Genomic DNA, 18,786 nt, shown 5'->3' on the forward strand with positions numbered 1-18,786 from the left:
ATTGCATGTGTCTGGTCTATTTTTCTCTTGATTATAATATAAACACAACAGTGACTTGGAGCAGAATCTTCCCAGGCCTGAATGTGGGCATTGGGAAAACTGGGTGGGCGGAGTAACTTTATTTCCTGTTTGAGTATGCAGCCTCTAATTGTGAACAGCATGAGGCTCTTCACGGAGCAATTGTATTAATCAGGCACTTGCACAGTCCAACTGTGGACACCTCCAACCCTGCATGTGAAATGCGTACACTGCCTCACAATGTGGGATACAAATCCTGGTTACAAGCAACCTTGACCTTGTCACCAGTTATTGCAGATTGAAAATAGTCTTCTCTGTGAAGCAGACGTTACCAGAGGCAACCTTGAAAGAGGTGCCTGTGAGCAATCATTCACAAAGACCATCCACCATCTCATTGGCTGCACAAGGGAATGCAGCTGATTTCCTCTCACTTTGAACTGTAAATATTTGCCAACATGCCCTTCTATGGGTAATGTGAGGTGGGGAGGTGGACAGACAGGTATCAGTAATCATATCGCATTTACATTCTGGATTAGTGGTGCTGGAAGAGCACAGCAGTTCAAGCAGCATCTGAGGAGCAGTAAAATTGACGCCTCGGGCAAAAGCCCTTCATCAGGAATAGAGGCAGAGTGCATTTACAGTCTTTTACTTTTTTTTGTGTGACATGGCTTCTGCTGCATTCATCAAAATACCTTCCTGTGTCAAAGGTCCATGTAGAGACAATCTAGGTCTGACTTTGTTGGAGCCCCCAGTGTCTTACTGTATGGAGGAGGATGTCAAACTGCCGAAGGCCAGATACCTAGAGTATAGTTACTGGGGAACAAAGGCGAAACATCCCCACTGACCATGGCAGATGATTATCTTGTACAACTCCCTGAATTCTACTAAGCATAGATAAAACACGGCACATTCTTTGACACCAGGCCTCCTGAACAGGAGGTTCAATGCTTACATCAATCTACGAGTGGGCGGGGATAGGGCGCCTGTTGTAGATTTCAGATACAATTTGACACTCCGTCTTTACATGCTGCCATCTGCAGAATTGAAGCAGGAAACATGGGACATGGACTCTGAGAACTGGGAGAGTGGCAATAGTTTTCCAGAGAGGAAGATGAGGACGTTGAGCAAGAGGAACATCATCTTCAACAAGACAGCAATCTGCAGTGTCGGATGGATCAAGCCCGAGAGGACTTCATTGAAACCTGATTCTAACAGATGTCAGCTCAGTGCAGTAAGTTGACTGTAAGTTTATTGCTCCTCAAAAGTCATTTAGTCCCCGTCTGTTCCTAGAAGCAAACATGGCTTTTGCCAGTTTTTAATATGCTTTTGTTGTTGCTGAATAAAAGTAAACATTTTCACCCATTTGAAAGAATTCCAGGATGTGAGGCCCCACGCTGAACAATGAGAAGATGTTAGGTTGCGCTAGGCATTGGGGAACAGTCGCTCTCCCATAGACAGGGTTCTTGTGTGGGATAACACTAAAGACGTGTAATCCTGTGTAGTTTGGTTCTTACATTTGCGAACATGCTCTTGTATTTGCAATGAAGTGTCAGCCTCGCCACTTACACACCCTTGGAAGTGTTTCTTTTTGATTCCCTCCCACTCTGGATATAGTGAAGGGATGCCCCTGGTTGGCAGTGCTTGACTGGGGGCAATAGCAGGGCTTGAAAATGACACTGGCGTCAGGAGTCCCAGGAGGTCCTGACAGTGGCAAGTTGTTCGACTTCTGGCAAGAGGGAAGGTTGATTAGACAGGATACTATAGATGAATGGTTCATCAGTAATGAGGCCATGTTTGGAGGAATTTCACTGAGGCTCACACAAAGAAACCCTCAATGAAACTCACCAAAATTACCAGGTTCTGTAAACCTGAGCCCCAAGTTTCAAATATTCCTATTACCACTTTATGTGAGAAGGAAGCAGATTGTTATGAGCATGGTTTGTGATAGTTCTAACATACATAGAACTTGATTCCATAAGCACCCCTTCATTCCTTCCCTGTTGCTGGGTCAAACTCCTGGAAGTCCCTTCCTAACAATTCTGTGAGTCCCTTCACTCCAAAGACTGCAGCAGTTTTAGAAGGCAGCTCACCACCCATCGTCTCCTGGACAATTAGGGGACTCAGCAATGAACGCTGGCTAAGCCAGCAATATCCACATCCTATGAACAAGTTAAAAAAAAAACTACATTGAAACACAGCACAGGAACAAGCAATGAGCCCAAATGAATCATGCTCCCCACCAGTCTGCCATTGGAATGCGAAATTATCATTTGGACTCAGGATAGCCGCAAAGTTGATTAATTTAGATATTAGTAACCCTTCATTAATGCTATGTGAAATTGTTTATCTAGGCTGGGATAATAACAATACAACCAGCATTTAGATCCCAATCCATCACTGGATCAGAGAACAACACAAGGCGGCAACATAACTTAAATCCATTTGCTGTTTCCCTCAGCAAGGTCCATTCTTAAAGTCAGTTTGAAACCAGAATAGAATAACCTTGATGATTTGCTTATTGTACAGGGTAATAATAATTGGGCAGGCAGAAACAAAGATAATTAACTGTAAAGTGCATATAAAACTGGAAAGACAGCTAACTATGCAATTACAAAAAGGAGCAAAAGATCAATTTATGTGTTCAGTGTATTTTCCAGAGAAATCATAGAGCGATGCGTATACATAAATAATAAATAGCAATACCTTCAACTACCCAGTCTCTCTACTTGATCAATACTTTAAAGAACATTAGATAATCAAACAACTGTATTAAATTTAGTCTGCTCCAGAACAGCATTCCTTCTATTTTCCTTTACATTCCTACTGTTAAAATAAAACATGCACACGCAAGTTTTTAACTCTTTGAGTGCTGAATGACTTTTGCAGTTCTCAGAATATATTGGTTGTGTGGAGGATTCTGTTTTTGGTCACGTGGTCAGAGTGATGGTGGTGTATCTGTGGGAGCAGCAGGATTGAGAGAAACTCATGCAAATTCACATAATCATCAGCATCCAGATCTACAAAGGGTGTTGGGCACAAGGAGACAATCCATTCAAGTGTCTTCATGTGGCACACCTTTGCTGATAGCTGAAGAGACCAATCCTTGAGAAGCAGGATCTGCCACACAATGTCATTTATAAACCTTTCAAGTGTGATTGTGAGTTGTTGTTTCCAGGCTTGATGCTTGTAGCCAAATCACTGTAGCCATGGCTCATGGTGCTGACGCAAGTCAGTCCACAGCAGGTGCTGTTGGTCATGCTTGGAAGCTGTGTTGAAGCCAGGGAACTTTCAACCATAAAGGGCCACTTCTATCAATTGAGGATTCTCAAACATAGAAACACAGAAAATAGGAGCAGGAGTAGACCAGTCCATCTTCCAGCTTTGCTCCGCCATTCAATGTGATCATGGCTAAATATCTAACTCATTACCCTGTCCCTGCTTTCTCCTCATATCCTTTGATTCCCTTAGCCTTAAGAAATACATCTGGCTCCTTGAAAACATTCAACGTTTTGAACTCAACTGCTTTCTGTGATAGAGAATTGCATCATCGCTCTCTGGGTGAAGAAATTTCCCCCTATTTCAATACTAAATGGCCTACCCTGTTTCCTTAAAACATGGACTCCCAGTCATCGGGAACATCCTTCCTATATTTACACTATCTAGTCCTGTCAGAAATGTATTGGTTTCTATGAGAACCCCTCTCCCCCACCGAGTCTTCTAAAATTTATCCGCATTTAATCCCATCAATTTCCCCAACTCTATTTCTCTACTAATACTAATTTCCTCCAGTTTCTCTCTTTCACTAGGCCCTGTGTTCCCCAATATTTTTGGGGCATTATTTGAGTCCTCCTTTTGGAAGACAGAACCAAAGTTTGTATTCAATAAGTGTGCCATCTCTTTGGTCCCCATTATACTTCCCCTGATTCTGACTGTAACAGAACTATATTTGCTTTTATTAATCTTTTCTAACTTCACGTACCTGTAGCAGATATTACAATCAGTTTATATGTTGCCTGCAAGCTTACTTGTGTATTTTATTTTCAAATTCTTAATCAACCCCTTTGACCTCCTTTGACTGTAAACAATTCCCAATTCTCAGGTCTGTTACTTTTTTTGACCAATTTGTGTGGCCATTCCTTTGATACAATATTATCTCTAATTTGCCTTGTTAGCCATAGATCATAGAGTCATCCAGCATAGTAAGACTCTTCAGCCCATTAACTCTATACTGATTTATCTATATTAATCCCACTTTCCAGCACTTGGACTTTAGGCTTGAATGTTACGATATTTCAAGTGCTCATCCAAGTACTTTTTAAAGCTTGTCCCTCCTGCCTCAACTACCCTCCCAGGCAATGCATTCCAAATTTCCACCACCGTCTGGATGGAAAGATGTTTCCTCAACCCCCTCTGAACCTCCTGCCTTTCCCCTTAAAGTTATACCCCCTCATTATTGAACATTTAATGAATGGGAACAATGGCTTCCAATTCAACCTGTCCACGTACCTCATAATCTTATACACTTCCATCCTGCACCCCCCCCCCCCCCCCTCCCCAGACGTTTCTACTCAAAACAAAACAGGCCAAGCTTATCCAACCTCACTCCACAGGTAATTGCTCCATCCCAGGCAACGTCCTGGTGAATCCCCTCTGCACACATTCCAGTGCAATCACATCCTTCCTATAGTGAGGTGAACAGAGTGACACACAGTACTCAAGCTGAAAAGGTTTGGTGAAAAATAATATATTTTCTTTATTTGAAGATCAGGCTATATAATGGTGGAAGGCTCAGTCTCAAGTTTTGACTTTAACTCCTACTTCTAAACTGAGCACATTACGGGACTACGACACCACTTCCTGTAATTTTTAGTGACTAACAACAGATTAAAATACACCCTGTTAAAGCTGAAGAAATCATACCACAGCATACCCTTTTTTTCCTAAACTAAAGTTCACAGACCTTTTTTTTACATGGATCAAGGGAAAATAAAACTGTTATGAATAAATTTTATGAGCAATAAATTTATATGTCTCTGAAATGCCTCGACGATCCATTTAGATTCAGTTATAGTTTTTTTTTGCTGGAGACTGCTGTGTGTTTTCAGAATGCTGTTTAATGGTGCTTTGTTCCTGTCACTTTGATCAACAATATGATTACTTAGAATTTCTGATTGTGATTTTCTCCTGATTTGACATCTCTTTCATTGCACTGAACTGATATTTGGTGTTTGTGAATATAGTGTAGGTTTTGGGAATATGCTGAACATTTCTGTTGGATTAATGTGTCATTAGATGGGTGTTGTCTGTCCAGGTTGAGTAATTCCTTACCAGAATGCTGGTCACGGTTGTCTTTCATCTCCTCTTATTTTTTGAATAATACACTCTGTGTTGCTGGGAGGATCGATGAGTGATGATTGGGGGAATTTGTCAGTGCTTGTCTGCTGCATATTACTTCATGTATTAGTTCTACAATATGATGAAATATTCAAGTTCAGAATGGCTACGTTTATTCACTTCAAACTGCTGTTTAGCCAGTTGGTGGAACATCTGTATTGCAGAGTTATTTGCTCGTCTTTCAGGGTAAACAGTATATGCAGTCATTGTCGTCTGTATTCATGCTCATTGTCATTGACTTTTTGATGGCTCAGTGACTTTGCAAAGTGACTTTATGAGGACAGGACTTTGCAAAGTGGTTGGTCCATGATCACTAGAGGCATAGTGTCCACAAAATGGAATATCTCAGTGACCAAGGTGAGTTATTGCCTTGAAAGTTGTATGTAATAGATTCCAGGGATAGAATCTCTGAGTCATTTTAAATGGTTTGGCTGGTTGCTTGAATCATTACTTTCCACTTCTGTGAGTATGTACATTTCAGTGTGTGAAATACAAAGATGTTTGCACTCGCACTGGTAGCCAGTTTTGAATATAGGGTATGCTGAGTCTTCATCTGTGGGCATTTATTCTGGATAGGAGACAATACTTCTGCTACTTGCTGCAAGATGCATTGATGTCCCAGAATGAGGTATAGGATAACATTCTGACAGAGTTTCATTAAAACCTATGCACAGCTTTGTTTATTATTCCATTGCATGTCAGCTCACCATTTCTCCCATATATGAAAGTTTGAAGCTTGCAGACTTCTTGACAAATCTTCAATTTCTCATGGTGCCACTAACTTGTATTCTTCCCTTTCAAATTAACTAATTAATTGCAAGTCAAAGATTAAAGAGTTTTGAGAAGATTTGTAGCTCAGGTTGAGGTTCTGGATGTAGGTTTTCTTGCTGAGCTGGAAGGTTCATTATCAGACGTTTCGTCACCATACTAGGCAACATCTTCAGTGAGCCTCCGGACAAAGGACTGCAGATGATTCCTGCTTTCTATTTCTATGTTTGGGTTTCTTTGGGTTGGTGACATCATTTCCTGCTGTGACATCATTCCTTATGGTGTTGCCATTTCCTGTTCGTTTCCAGGCGATGGTAAATGGGGTCTAACTTGATGTGTTTGTTGATAGAGTTCCAGTTGGAATGCCATGTTTCTAGGAATTCTTGTGAGTGTCTCTGTTTGGCTTGTCCTGGGATGGATGTGTTGTCCCAGTCGAAGTAGTGTCCTTCCTCATCTGTAAGGATACTAGTGAGAGAGGGTCATGTCGTTTTGTGGCTAGTTGATGTTCATGTATCCTGGTGGCTAGTTTTATGCCTGTTTGTCCAATGTAGTGTTTGTTACAGTTACAGTTCTTGCATTGTATTTTGTAAATTACATCTGCTTTGCTTGTTGTCTGTATAGGATCTTTCAAGCTCATTAACTGCTGTTTTAGTGTGTTGGTGGATTTGTGGGCTACCATGATGCCAAGGGGTCTGAGTAGTTTGGCAGTCATTTCTGAAATGTCTTTGATATAGGGGAGAGTGGCTAGGGTTTCTGGACATGTTTTGTCTGCTTTATGGGTTTGTTGCTGAGCAGCTAATGAACCTGAAAGACCCTATACAGACAACAAGCAAAACAGATGTAATTTACAAAATACAATGCAAGAACTGTAACAAACACTACATCAGACAAATAGGTAAAAAACTAGCCACCAGGATATACAAACATCAACTAGCCACAAAATGACATGACCCTCTCTCACTAGTATCCTCACATACAGATGAGGAAGGACACCACTTCGACTGGGACAACACATCCATCCTAGGACAAACCAAAAAGAGACACGTATGAGAATTCCTAGAAACATGGCATTCCAACCAGAACTCTACCAAAAATCACATTTTGTTGGACCCTATTTACTACTCCCTGAGAAAAAGAACAGGAAATGACATCACCATAGGGAATGACATCCACCAACCCAAAGAAACCCAAAAATATAAATAGAAAGCAGGAATCATTAGCAGTGCTTCGTCCACAGGCTCAGTGAAGATGTTACCTAGTAGGGTGACAAAATGTCTGAAAATGAACCTTCTAGCTCAACGAGCAAATCTACATCCAGCACAAAGATTGGTATAGCAATAATGTGGTTTCTGAATTTGCTAAAATGAGTATTACTATATACAAGTAGTGTTAGTTGGGAAGCTAAATATCTCCAACTGACATCCACTTTTGCTGCTTATGGACAGAGTACACATTGGGTGTTTACAGCATCACATCCTGTTGAGGTGGTAAGTAATTGATAGTGGTTCAAAATATATCCTTGAAGCTGTATACACATCATATCGCAACAAATGGTGAAATAGTGTGAATTTTTTTAGTTTCTTATTCATTTATGGAATATGGGTGTAATTGATAGCATCGCATTTACACATCCCTTATTGCCCTGGAGAATGTGGTGATGAGCTGCCCCTCCTGAACATCTGTAGCCCTTCAGGTGTAGGTGGACCTATAGAAGAAGAACGTTTTAGAATCGAGGTAAACCTAGATGCCAGGGATAAACTTTAATGTGACATCGGTTGTGGTTTGGTCAATAGCCCTCTCACCTCCTGAAGGTTGTCAGTTCATATTGCACATTAGCGATTATGAAGGAACAGTGATATATTTCCAAGTCAATATGATGAGTGGTGTGGAGGTCAAATGACAGGTGGTTGTGTCCCACATGTCTGCTGCTCATGTCCTTTAGGATTGTTGTGGTCCTGGGTTTAAAAGGTATATTTTCTGAAGAGCTTTGGTGAGCTATTGCAATGCATCTTGTGGATGGATTCTTGAGTGCTGTTGGAGGCAAGCGGACAGAAATCTGAATCAGTGTGAGAAAATACATTTTAAAATTTCATAAAATAGGGCACATATTCATTCATAAAACAGGTGCATAGAAAATTTCTTTTATTAATTTCTAGCAATAAAAGGTTAAAAATTGAGTTTAGCAGATTACACTATGATTCATTATATTATTCTGGAAATAAAATCACCTCCTCAGTCAAGCAGATTTTAACTTTACTTGGATTATGCTTGGTCAATATTGAACTTTTCTGACATGGACTGAAATGGGTAGTTCCAGTTAAAGTTGTTTGGGTCAAATATCCTCCTGCCAAACTATAACTACAGTGGTTCCTAATGTTTTTAGACTTTCATCTAGGCCTAGCTGATTGGTGACATACAGGATTTGCAAAAAAGGTAATGATGTCGTGACTCTAATTGCTATGGAATGGCAAACCCAAAATAGTGTGGTACCTCCAAATAAGGGTAATATCCGGCAAAACAACAATGATGCTTCCTTGAAAACAGGAAATTGATATATTTTTCTCATGATCGTGAGCTGAATGGGGGAATAATGCAAAAGGGGGAGAAAAAGGCTTTGTATTTGTGTAACCAAGATTTTATTCTCAATCTCTAATGTGCAATATGAACTGACAACCTTCAGGAGGTGAGAGGGCTATTGACCAAACCACAACCGATGACACATTGAAGTTTATCCCTGGCATCTAGGTTTACCTCTGTTGAGAGAATTTGCAATCAGGATATTTTCTTGGAAAAGTCACGAGTGACTTTTGCAAAACTTCAGCATAACTCTTCAGTTCACAGGTTGACGCAACATCAAGGGCCAAAGGGCCTGTTCTGCGCTGTATTGTTCTATGTTCTATGTAACAAGGTCCAATGTCAAACTGCATTTTAATCCTAAAAATAAGGGGCAACTTCTTCAGGGTCAGAAATTTCATCATATGCAGGCAGATTCTGTCTTTTGCAGACTAATTTAGATTATCATTAAACTGTATCAGTTCAGTTGGGATATTATTCACAGCAAGGAATATACAACATTAATAGTTTTTTTTTGTACTAGCTGAAGTGATGGATCCCAGGAGACAATTTAAAATGTATGGCAGATGAAACAATATCTTTTGTATTGAGAGCAAAGCTTTATAACTTCAGTAGCTTTAGTGAATGTGGCCTTGAAACATCTTTACATTGAAACTTCCTCCCATTCTGTTAAGGCAATGTGATGTTTGGATAAAATCTTTGCAGCTGACATTTCTCGAAAAAAACACAACTGCTTCCTATCATCCTAGATTTATTTTCTACAGTAATTCTTTAAATGCTGAGCTGATTGTTCTCTACTGGTTTAAATCAGTTTTCAATGGTTAGGATTGCTGCTAAGTCTGTCATGTAATTGTGTTGGGCCTATTAGTATGCCCTCAAGTCACTGGACCCAAAACGTTAATTCTGATTTCTCCCAACAGATTCTGCCCTCAGTCTCATCCAGACAGGTTGAAAAATCTCAAATCTGTTGGACAGGACAGATGCTAAGAGATTGTTTCTTGTAGTCAGAGAATCTAGGTCAATCCATCAGGATGAACGGTTGGTCAATTAGCACTGAGATGAGAAGAAATTTCGTCACTCAAACTTTTCAAAATTCTCTATCCCTGGGGGGTTGGATACTCAGTCACCTGAATACATTCAAGACAGAGGTTAATACATTTTTGGAGACAAAAAACTGTAGGCAGTGTACAGGAAAGTGGAATTGATGTCAAAGATTAGCTGTGAACTAATTGAATGGTGGAGGAGATCCAAAGGCCGTATGAGAATGTAAAAAGAAAGATCATAAAGGGAAACCATGGTTGCCATTTATCTTGTGCAAAGCCCTGTTTGATTCATTGTTAAGATATCTGAATATTTAGAAAATATAAGTTTCTTATGAGGGGAGTTATAAATCTGTTGAAGTTTTGCAGCAAGTGTTTTTTTAAGGCCATATCCAATACATTAAATAATCCATTGAGAGCCCATTGAGCAATTACCATTTCTGTAAAACAGCAGCAACAGAACACCATGAAGAAACTGTTTTTGGAGGGATCTCGGTGGATGAAACCAATGGTTTATGACATTGTGACCAAGAATTGTACATGAATATTCAATGTAATTGACAGATGTAAAGTAAGCCTTTGAACCCTCTCCTTTGGGTACCATTGCTGCTAAAGGCTTTAGTAATGACTAACAACAGCTAATGCAATACATAATATCCATCCTGTAATACCAGTGGGAGGTTGGTAAGTACTGTACATTATATTTATCACCTGCCCTACTACCGGCAGAAGATTTTAAAAGGCCAGAACTATGTGACTGCTTGTGAATATGATGGATGAAGAGCTGCTTCTCCTCTGCCCTACCCCACAGTTTTAAAATGCTCCTGACCTGAAGATACTGATTAATTTAGAAGTTTATTCCACAGTTGCAGTGTCTCTTCCCCTTACTCCCAACTCCGATGCAAACAGCCATTCACTTGTGCTTCGATAGTGAAGCCACTTATTTGCAGAAGTTGAACTCAATGTTGTTCTGAAAATGTCTGCAAATAAACATTTCTCAAAGAGCTCAGTAACAGACAGTAACCAACAATAAGAACACTGACTCTTCAGTGAGTTTGTCAACTTTGCATCTGAACCACTGCTCCCATATTTTTCGATGCCAGGTGCTGGCAAAGGAGAATCTCAGAAGAAGCTGCAGCCCTCAGTCTCATCCAGACAGACTGAAACAACCTCAATCCTGTTGGACAACTGCAACAGCTGAGTGTCCTGTGCTCCTGTCCTCTGACTCTCCTTACCTGCCTCACTCCTGTCCATGATGATTGACCATATCAGAAACACCCTATTCAAAGGGATGTGAACACCTCATTGTAGAAAACATCCAGGTAATTTTCCTCATCCTATGTTATAATGCCTGCAGTGACTGCACCTACACTCTAAGCCAAAGCTCCTGAAGTCACAAACAGTTACCGCAGATATGTTTGCCTTGGACCACACTGGCATCGATGAGCTTGCACATATGATGTACACTGTTCTGAAGAGGGGTCACTGGACCCAAAACCTTAATTCTGCTTTCGCTCCACAGATGCTGCCAGACCTGCTGAGATTTTCCAGCAATTTCTGTTTTTAATAAATCAAAGGACTCGCCAGGTTTCAATACTTGGCAATAAAATAGCTGTTCATTATGAGCAAATTGTCTTTAGCCAATGGCAGTTAGTAAATATAAATTGTAAATTTATAATTCCACAACTGTATCCCTTCATAAATTTCCCCTTCACAACCGACACACAAAGACAGACAAGGCAAAGATATTAAGGGTGGAAAATAAAAGATTAAGAAACACAATTCAATAGCACCAGTCTGACCACAGAACTTAATAAGTTGCTTTTGAATTCCTTTATTGTTGTTTGCTGTTGACACAAGCTTATTTGCACACTGATGCTCTCTTTTCTTCAACAACATTGTTGTCAAACCATTTTCCTTTGGTGCAGAGCTCACAGATTTGGTGGTGTCTACTTCTGTTGTGACTGCTCCACAAAAATGCTACATCGTATACAACTCAGAATACATTCCAGCAAATACGTCTTTTTAAAACTGCAGCCGTTTCATTATACCATCTCCTTGAGTTTAAGGAATATCTTCCACAAATGTGGGAATCTTTTAAGTGATTTTAAGTTGATTAGAGAGCAGGCCAGGCATGCTCCTGTGAAAATGAAGAACTGGAATGGCAGAACTCGGGTGACAATAGAAATCATCAGTTGAGAATGTGCTGGATAGGCACAGCAGGCCAGGCAGCATCTGAGGAGCAGGAGAATAGACATTTCGGGCAAAAGCCTGATGAAGGTCGGTTATAAGACCATAAGACCATAAGACATAGGAGTGGAAGTAAGGCCATTTGGCCCATCGAGTCCACTCCGCCATTCAATCATGGCTGATGCGCATTTCAGCTCCACTTACCAGCGTACTCCCCGTAGCCCTTAATTCCTCTAGACAACAAGAACCTATCAATCTCGGCCTTGAAGACATTTAGCGTCCCGGCTTCCACTGCACTCCGTGGCAATGAATTCCACAGGCCCACCACTAATTGGCTGAAGAAATGTCTCCGCATTTCTGTTCTGAAATGACCCCCTCTAATTCTAAGGCTGTGTCCACGGGTCCTAGTCTCCTCGCCTAACAGAAACAATTTCCTAGCATCCACCTTTTCAAAGCCATGTATTATTTTGTACGTCTCTATTAGATCTCCCCTTAATCTTCTAAACTCCAACGAATACAATCCCAGTATCCTCAGCCGTTCCTCATATGCTAGACCTGTCATTCCAGGGATCATCCGTGTGAATCTCCGCTGGACACGTTCCAGTGCCAGTATGTCCTTCCTGAGGTGTGGGGACCAAAACTGGACACAGTACTCCAAATGGGGCCTAACCAGAGCTTTATAAAGTCTTAGTAATACATCTCTGCTTTTATATTCCAACCCTCTTGAGATAAGAGACAACATTGCATTCGCTTTCTTAATCACGGACTCAACCTGCATGTTTACCTTTAGAGAATCCTCGACTAGCACTCCCAGATCCCTTTCTGCTCCTTGGATGCTGCCTGACCTGCTGTGCCTTTCCAGCACCACACTCTCAACTCTAATCTCCAGCATCGGCAGTCCTCATTTTCGCCTAATAGAAATTATCAGCTGAGTTAAATAAAAAGGAAGCATACTTAAAGTCCAGGTGATTAAAAATAGACAGAATCTTTGAAGAATATAGCAAAAGTAGGAAGGTGCTGATATGGAAGTTTGAAGGGCTAAAAGGGGCTATGAAATGTCCTGGGCCAGCAGAGGTGAGGAGAATTCCAAGGCATTTTATATATATATTAGGACCAAGAGGGTAGCTAGAGAAAGAATAGGGCACTCAAGGGTGAAGGACAGAGGTTATGTGTGCAGCCAGAGGAAATGGGTGAGATCTTAATGGATACTTTACATCCATATTCACCAAAGAGAGGGCTGTGAGGAATGTTGAGGTTAGCGAAAAGTGTGTGAATACTCTCGGGCAGGTTAGCATAATGAAGGAGGAAGTGTTGAGTGTCTTGAAATAGATTAAGGTCGTCAAGTCCCCTGGGCCAGATGAGATCTACCCAGGATACTGTGGGAGGCAAGGGAGGAAATTACTGGGGCCTTAGCAGTTCTCTTTGCATCCTCTTTGACCTCAGGTGAGGCTCCGGAAGACTGAAAAAAGGCCAATGATTTTTCTTTGTTGAAGAAGGGAAACCGAGATAATCCAAGTAATTATAAGCCAAGTCAGCCTGATGACAGTGGTGGGGAAGCTATTGGAGAAGATACTGAGACACAAGAATTATTCATATTTGGAAGTGAATGGACTTTTTAGTGATGGGCAGCATTGATTTGTGGGGGCAAGGTCATGTTTCACCAACTTGATTGATTTATTTGAGGAGATTACAAGATTAATTGATAAGGGAAGGGCAGTGGGTGTTGTCTACATGGACTTTAGTAAGGCATTTGCGAAGATACTTCACGACAGGCTGTTACAGAGTCTCATGGGATCTGCACGAGTCAGCTAAATGGATACAGAACTGGCTTAGTCACCGAAGAGAACGTAATGGAGGAATGGAGATCACTAACTAGTGGTGTTCCATGGGGATCAGTGCTGGGACCTTTGTTGTTTGGAGGAAAATGTAGATGGCCTGATTAGAAAGTTTGCGGATGAGTCTAAAATTGGCTGACTTACCAATCGTGAGGAGGATTGTCAAAGGATACAGCAGGATATAAACAGATTGCTGATTTAGGCAGAGAAGAGGCAGATCTGGGGGGATGCACTTTGAAAGATCAAATTCAGGTGCGAATTATCCAAAAGTAGAGGAATATTTAGGAGCATTGACATACTGAGGGATCTGGGTGTACAGATCCCTGAAAGTGGCAACACAGGTGGATGAAGTGGTGGTCACAAAGGCATACCTTTTTTGGATTTACCTTCATTGGCCAGGGCACCAAATATAAAAATTGGCAAGTTACATTGCAGCTGTATAAAACTTTAGTTAGGCCACATTTGGTATATTGTGTGCAGTTCTGGTTATCACACTATCAGAAGGACATGGATGCTTTGGAAAGGGTGCAGAGAAGGTTTACCACGATGGTAACTAAAACCTTTAGTTATGAGAAGAGGTCAGATAAACTCGGATTGTTTTCACTGGAAAAACAAGGACTGAGGGCCAACCTAAGAGAAGCCTACAAAAGAGAGGCATAGATAGGATAGATAGTTAGAGGCTTTTTCCCAGGGTGGAAAGGTCAACTACAAGAGGGCATAGGTTCAAGGTGAGAAGGGGAAATGTTGAGGGGAGAAGTGCAGGGAAGATGTTTGACAGAAGGTGGTGGGTGCCTGGATCTCACTGCAGTGGAGGTGGTGGAAACAGGCACCATAGTAATGTTTGAGATCTTTACCTTGATATATACATGGACAGGAGGAGAATACAGAGATTGACCCCATGTGTGGGCAATAAGTAGTGGATCTAAGTAAGGAATAGGAATCACTGCAGGCTCAGAGAATTCAGAACCTGTGGAATTCTCTCCCACAGGAAGTTGGTGGCACCAGTTCATTAGATATATTCACAAGGGAGTTGGATGTAACCCTTGCAACTAAAGGGACCAAGGGGTTTGGAGAGAAAGCTGGAGCAGGATACTGAAAATGAAGTGGTGCAGACTCGAAGGGCCGAATGGCCTATTTCTGCACCTATTGTCTATGTATTCATGTGACATACCTTGTGATGAAATGCATTTTGGAATTGCATTTCCTTGCTCCTAAAGGGGGAGGCATATAAACATCATATCCTTTTATTTTATTTTTACAAAACAGCACAAGAACAGGCCTTGCAGCCCACCAAGCCTGCAGTGATTCCTATTCCTTACTTAGATCCACTACTTATTGCTAGGCTGACTATTCTCGATTAAACCTTGTTTCTCTAAGTGGAGATCAGTTTTGTCCCTCAGAATTTTCCAATTAGTTTCCCCTACCACTGATGTTGGACTGGCTCGTCTATATTTTCCTGGTTTGGTCCTCTGCCTTTCTTGAATAATGGTACTACATCAGCTATTTTCCAGACCTTTGGCCCTTCTCTTTTGTTTATTCAGGATTTGACAGGCCCACTGTCATTTCCTGTTCTGCCTTCCGTACAGCAGTTTGGGATATAACTTAGGGGAAGTTTCCAATTTTAAGCCCTTTAAAACTGATAATGCCTCTTCCTTTTTGTTGTAATTTGTTCAAGAGTATCACAGTCATCTTCCCTGATTTCTATAACTATATCATTCCTGTCTATCGTGAATACAGATATAAAGTACTCATTTTTTTGGATTTTCAAAAGGCTATTGATAATGTCTCAATAAAGAGATTAGCCTGAAAAATTAAATTTCATGGGATTGGAACTCGTACTGAAATGGATAGAGAACTGATTGGCTGACAGGAAACAAAGTAGCAATAAATGGATTTTTATCTGAGTGGCTGGCAATAGCAGGGATCTAGGGGTATAGCAGGGATCAGGGTTTGGCCCCTAGATATTCACAATGATTTAGATGAGCGAACTACACTTAATATCTCCAAGTTTGCAGATGACATAAAGTGGGGTGGGAGAGTATGCTGAGAGAAGAATGAACAGATGCTACAGTGTGGTTTGGACAAGTAAGTGAGTAAGTACATGACAAGTGGCAAATGGATACATGCAAGGTTATTCACTTTTGTATCAAAAACAGGATTCATTATTTGAATGGCAATAAAGTGAGAAGGGGTTGGTACAACGAGATGTGGGTGTCTTTGCACACCATGTAGCTGCAGGAGGCAGTGAAGATGCAAAGGAAATGTTAGGATTCGAGCACAGGAGCAGCAATGTCTTGCTACTGTTGTACAGGGCATTGATAACACCACACCTGATGTATTATGCGCAATTTGGACTCCTTACCTGATGTTCAGGCTATGAAAGAAATGCAAAAAAAGGATTACCAGGCTGATTCCTTGGATGCTGGGGCTGATCTACGACAGGGAAAGTGGTTTGGTGAGAACTATATTCATGTGAGTTTAGAAGAGTGAAGGGGGACTTGCTAGAAACCTATAAAATTCTGTCAGGATTCAATAGGGTAGAACTAAGGAGTCAAGAACCAAGGGTCACAGCCTAAGGATAAGGGGTAGGCATTTTAGGATAGACATGTCTCACCCTTCACCTAGACATGTGGTGAGCCTATGAAATTCTCTGCCATAGGAAACTGTTGAGGCCAAAAATAGTGAATACTTTCAAGAAATATGTAGATATATTTCTTCGGGCTAAAGAGATCAAAGAATACGGGGAAAAAGCAGGAACATCATGCTGTGTAGGATGATTAGCCATGATCATATAGAATGGTGGAGCAGGTTTGAAAGATTGAATGGCTTACTCCTGCTGCTACATTCTATGTTTCTATGTTCTGTGTTTCTATTTAAAGCCTCACAGTTTGCCACATAAGTTCCCAATGGGCCCACTCTTTTCCTGGAAATGCTGTTTCCTCTAATATACTTATTAAATATCTTTTGATTGTTTTCTTTATTTTATCTGCCAATGTTCTTTCATGACCCCTCTTTATTTTCCCAACCATTTTTTTCAGTAAACCCCTGCACTTTTTATATGCCTGTAGAGATTGTAGCCTTCTAAGTGTTTCAGCAGACCCTGTACTTTCGCTGTTCTTGGCTACACTTGCCCTTGTAGCCTAAGCAATTTACTATATTTTTGCAAATTCATTTTTGGTCAGATTTATCACTAAGTCAGCTGACTGCATTAAAAATCACACAACACCAGGTTATAGTCCAACTGGTTAAATTGGAAGCACTAGCTTTTGGAGCATCGCTCCTTCATCAGGTGGTTGTGGAGGACACAATTGTAAGACACAGAATTTAAGCACTTACTTAAACTGGTTCTCTAACTGGTTTATGTATTCTTCTCATGTGGTATATCACCTAAATAAACTTCACAGAAAGGTACTTCAACTACAACTTGATTCATAAGTCTTTGGAATGTCACTCAAGACTTTTAAAAAATAAATGCTGTGATTCTATATTGATATAATCCATTTGATGTGATAAAGGCACTCCTTCACTCTTGATGTTAATAGCACTTGACAATATCCCTCCAATAGATCAGTTTCAGAAAAATAAAGCCCTGTGAATCATGCCAATACAATCTTCTAAGTGAAGAATCTGCTTTCTTGACAGTGTTTACTTTGTTGTAGTCTACAAAATGTAGACAATCCATTGGCTTAGGAACGAACACCATCAGTGAACTTTAGCTGCTTTGGCTAGGTTCAATTAAGTGATTCTCCAGGATTAATTGAATTTCTGTTTCTATCTGAGCTTATTTTGATCAGATTAGATTCCCTACAGTGTGGAAACAGTTCCTTCGACCCAACCAGTTCACACCGACCCTCCGAAGAGTAACCCACCCAGACCCATTTCCCTCTGACTAATGCACCTAACACTATGGGCAATTTAGCATGGTCAGTTCACCTGACCCACACATCTTTGGACCGTGGGAGGAAACGGGAGCACCTGAAGGAAACCTACCAGACACATGGAGAATGTGCAAACTCCACACAGACAGTCGCCCGAAGCTGAAATCGAACCTGGGACCCTGGTGCTGCGAGGCAGCAGTGCTAACCACTGAGCCACACTTTCTCTGGACTTAACCAATAAGTGTGCTGTTTTATCGTCACTGCATCTCCTAAACATTATGTCTAGTTAACATCCTATGTCCAGGAATATCTTAATGATACACACACACTCTTACATACTCACACACTCACACAGACCCTCTCTCATACACATGCTCTCTCTCATGCTCACACATATACAGCCCCGCACACTCACACCCATGCACAACTTTCTCACAGGCTTATACTTCATCACACTCACACACTCATAATTTACCAAGCTTTCACACACGCAAACACACACTCTTTCACGTGCATTCACACCCACGCACACACTCACATGTACTCTCTCTCTTTCTCTCTCCCTCTCTCTGTGTCTCTCTCTAATGCACATGCACACACATATAAGTCTATGGGTAAATTTGTATTTGCAGATATATTCTATTTTGTTCAAAAAATGAACAATCTGCAGGCAGTCAATCCATGTAATATTTTGTAAATTCCACTTTGGAAATAGAACCAGTCTGACTCAAGATTGGGATACAGACAGACTAACCTCTCCCTTTTAATGCATTATCTGTGCTGAGATAGTACCTTTTGTTATAAAACGCTAAGTTATCTCGAGAAGGTGACTTAATAGGTGATTTCCATATTAATGAACTGAAATCTGCAACCGATTCTAAAAAATGAAAGACTTAATAACAATCTAGGTTTGTTCAATATATCATTTCAGTTGCATGACACTGTAATCTTTTTCTATAAATTCTGTGTCTTTTGATCTTATTCTACACAACCACCTGATGAAGGAGCGGCGCTCTGAAAGCCAGTGTTCCCAAATAAACCTATTGGACTATAACCTGGTGTTGTGTGATCTTTGTGGGTTTGTCCATC

The 18,786-nt window shown here is 40.8% G+C and overlaps 1 long non-coding RNA gene across 1 annotated transcript in view; it reads left to right on the top strand.

The window, feature by feature from the left end:
* Nucleotides 1-1,081: 1,081 nt before the first annotated feature.
* Nucleotides 1,082-18,786, top strand: part of LOC140476912 (uncharacterized) — a 43,781-nt gene continuing 26,076 nt past the window's right edge. Inside the window, exon 1 of the long non-coding RNA XR_011960624.1 lies at nt 1,082-1,249. This is a non-coding gene — a long non-coding RNA (uncharacterized lncRNA). The remainder of the gene's footprint in view (nt 1,250-18,786) is intronic.

This window comes from Chiloscyllium punctatum, chromosome 5, assembly GCF_047496795.1.
Source record: "Chiloscyllium punctatum isolate Juve2018m chromosome 5, sChiPun1.3, whole genome shotgun sequence".
Lineage (NCBI taxonomy): Eukaryota > Metazoa > Chordata > Chondrichthyes > Orectolobiformes > Hemiscylliidae > Chiloscyllium > Chiloscyllium punctatum.